Source organism: Melitaea cinxia, chromosome 2 (genome assembly GCF_905220565.1).
Source record: "Melitaea cinxia chromosome 2, ilMelCinx1.1, whole genome shotgun sequence".
NCBI classification, from domain to species: Eukaryota; Metazoa; Arthropoda; class Insecta; order Lepidoptera; family Nymphalidae; genus Melitaea; species Melitaea cinxia.
The window spans coordinates 13686694-13690780 of NC_059395.1; positions in this window are offsets into that span (position 1 = coordinate 13686694).

Consider the following 4087-nt stretch of genomic DNA (forward strand, 5'->3'; position numbering starts at 1 on the left):
ATCCACGTGGAATAGTTACTTTGGGCTAACTGGGGAATTTTCAAAAAGAAAAAAACCCCGATTTTAAAACATTTTTCATTAGTGCTCCGCTCCTATTGGTCTTCGCGTGATGATATATACCTATATACCCTTCCTCGATAAATGGGCTATCTAACAATGAAAGAATTTTTCAAATCGGACCAGTAGTTCCTGAGATTAGCGCGTTCAAACAAACAAACAAACAAAGTCTTCAGCTTTATTATATCAGTATAGATGTATGGTAGGTGCAAGCAATGCTGTATGATTACGGCAGTAAAGAATATAGCCACCCTCCTCTCTTCCCGTGAGTATCGTAAGAGGCGACTAAGGGATAACACAGTACCACCTTAGAACTGTTAAAGCCGACCGATGCCGGGATAACCATCGAACTGCTGACTTCCAAATACACAGGCCGAAGACGTGCAGCAGCGTCTTCAGTTCGATAAAGCCAGCCCTGAGGTCTCCAACCCGCCTGCCCAGCGTGGTGACTATGAGCAAAACACATAAGTTCACAACAATTTTTGGCTTGTGGCGGCCTATGTCCAGCAGTGGACTGCGATAGACTAAAGTAATAATAATAATAATAATAATAATACTTTTTTATTTGCAACATCCACACAAATCAATATTACATATCCATTAAGCTAAAAAATTAAATTATACAATAAGGATATCGCAAACCCGGTCTCAAGCTCGGCATATGCTGGCAGAGCTGTCAGCGCCGATCTTCCGCTTGAGCCGTCGGGTGACAACACGGTCGCACCAACACCACATACCATACAGAATCGGAATACAGAAAAAGAAGCATGAAGATTAAATGGATATAGTGAAGTATACATGGGACTAATATATTATACGGCAAAGTGAAATGCTCTGGACATTGAAAGGAATTTCGTTATTATTCCTATACATTATAGTACAATTCAGCTTTGTTTACATTTGAGTTCCAAAGTAAGTAATAAAAATATTCTTTCAACATAAATAACGCTTGCTAGGTAAAATAAATAATAGGTTATCCATAATCCATTTCACATAGGATAGGTACGGTGACATTTGATATGTTCCAATCTGCATCTCCAACTGATTAACAAACAACAAAGTGAGGTATAAGCAAAAAAAATTATATGTACGATTTTTATTTTTGTGTTACCCACAATTAGGAATTCTAAACATTTTTGAATATCATATCAAAAATTGACCGCTCCAGCGGGATTCGAACCCGCGTCTTCGACATACCGTGTCGACGCTCTAGCCAATTAAGCTATGGAACGATATACTCGCCAGAGCGAAACTTTTGATATGATGATTTTTACTTTCGGTTTAAGCGAACCGTGGCGCCGTCTATAGTGAGTTCTTTACAGAGACTCGTAACTATTCAAAGTTTCATATTACAATGAAAATCTTTGACAGGAGACGACACCATGCTATTTTTAATATGTACGATTTTTATTTTTGTGTTACCCACAATTAGGAATTCTAAACATTTTTGAATATCATATCAAAAATTGACCGCTCCTGCGGGATTCGAACCCGCGTCTTCGACATACCGTGTCGACGCTCTAGCCAATTAAGCTATGGAACGATATACTCGCCAGAGCGAAACTTTTGATATGATGATTTTTACTTTCGGTTTAAGCGAACCGTGGCGCCGTCTATAGTGAGTTCTTTACAGAGACTCGTAACTATTCAAAGTTTCATATTACAATGAAAATCTTTGACAGGAGACGACACCATGCTATTTTTAATATGTACGATTTTTATTTTTGTGTTACCCACAATTAGGAATTCTAAACATTTTTGAATATCATATCAAAAATTGACCGCTCCAGCGGGATTCGAACCCGCGTCTTCGACATACCGTGTCGACGCTCTAGCCAATTAAGCTATGGAACGATATACTCGCCAGAGCGAAACTTTTGATATGATGATTTTTACTTTCGGTTTAAGCGAACCGTGGCGCCGTCTATAGTGAGTTCTTTACAGAGACTCGTAACTATTCAAAGTTTCATATTACAATGAAAATCTTTGACAGGAGACGACACCATGCTATTTTTAATATGTACGATTTTTATTTTTGTGTTACCCACAATTAGGAATTCTAAACATTTTTGAATATCATATCAAAAATAGCTTAATTGGCTAGAGCGTCGACACGGTATGTCGAAGACGCGGGTTCGAATCCCGCTGGAGCGGTCAATTTTTGATATGATATTCAAAAATGTTTAGAATTCCTAATTGTGGGTAACACAAAAATAAAAATCGTACATATTAAAAATAGCATGGTGTCGTCTCCTGTCAAAGATTTTCATTGTAATATGAAACTTTGAATAGTTACGAGTCTCTGTAAAGAACTCACTATAGACGGCGCCACGGTTCGCTTAAACCGAAAGTAAAAATCATCATATCAAAAGTTTCGCTCTGGCGAGTATATCGTTCCATAGCTTAATTGGCTAGAGCGTCGACACGGTATGTCGAAGACGCGGGTTCGAATCCCGCTGGAGCGGTCAATTTTTGATATGATATTCAAAAATGTTTAGAATTCCTAATTGTGGGTAACACAAAAATAAAAATCGTACATATTAAAAATAGCATGGTGTCGTCTCCTGTCAAAGATTTTCATTGTAATATGAAACTTTGAATAGTTACGAGTCTCTGTAAAGAACTCACTATAGACGGCGCCACGGTTCGCTTAAACCGAAAGTAAAAATCATCATATCAAAAGTTTCGCTCTGGCGAGTATATCGTTCCATAGCTTAATTGGCTAGAGCGTCGACACGGTATGTCGAAGACGCGGGTTCGAATCCCGCTGGAGCGGTCAATTTTTGATATGATATTCAAAAATGTTTAGAATTCCTAATTGTGGGTAACACAAAAATAAAAATCGTACATATTAAAAATAGCATGGTGTCGTCTCCTGTCAAAGATTTTCATTGTAATATGAAACTTTGAATAGTTACGAGTCTCTGTAAAGAACTCACTATAGACGGCGCCACGGTTCGCTTAAACCGAAAGTAAAAATCATCATATCAAAAGTTTCGCTCTGGCGAGTATATCGTTCCATAGCTTAATTGGCTAGAGCGTCGACACGGTATGTCGAAGACGCGGGTTCGAATCCCGCTGGAGCGGTCAATTTTTGATATGATATTCAAAAATGTTTAAAAAAATTATAGTATGAAATATGAACTTCACACAAAACTTCATGGGTGTGAACTTTCAAAAAGCTATTAATAAAATGGATAAACCACGGTCTTATAAACAGGTCGGTCAACTGCAGTGGTGGGGGTACGCCGGTTTGATGGTTTAAAGCGTGTATTCTCCATTCTCCATGAAAAATTTCGATCTAGCTACACATACATACTACATTAGTACATCGCTCCTTAGCTTAATTGGCTAAGATCAGTTGGAGATGCAGATTCGATCCCCGCTTGAACAGTCAATTTTTGATATGACATTAAAAATCATTTATATAATGCTTTCATAAAGAATAACGCCTTTTATTATTATAATTGAAAGGACTTAATAATTTTTATTTATTTTACAAGATTTTTAGGGCGAACTGATTTTGTGTGATCTAGTGGCTAATTTTTGAAACTACTGAACTTCTGAAACTACCGAAGTACTGAAACTACCGAAAGGAGTTATTTTATTTCTGTAATAATAAACTTAGAGTCCGTAACTTTACATTTGTAATACAAGTCAATTAAAAATATAAGCGGTACTACACCGTTTTATCAGCTTAAAGACAATTGACAGAGACACATGATAGCGTGAATATATTCGACAACCTATGATGATTATGAATTAAGTTTCGACCCTACTCCTAAATAAAGAAAAGGGCTCATGCAGTTGAATGTTACAGGTGAGTTTTAAGGCTTACGTACACCACTACACCAGAGCGGTCGTTAGACACATTAATACACAATAATTTTAAACCTACATTCGACCTAGCAACTAATATAGACTATACCTGTAATATAAAATATTATGTGTTTTTTAACTAAAATATTCAAATAATGATAATTCGAATCGACTAATCAATAAATCAAGTTCATTGAAGGTTTATAGTCTG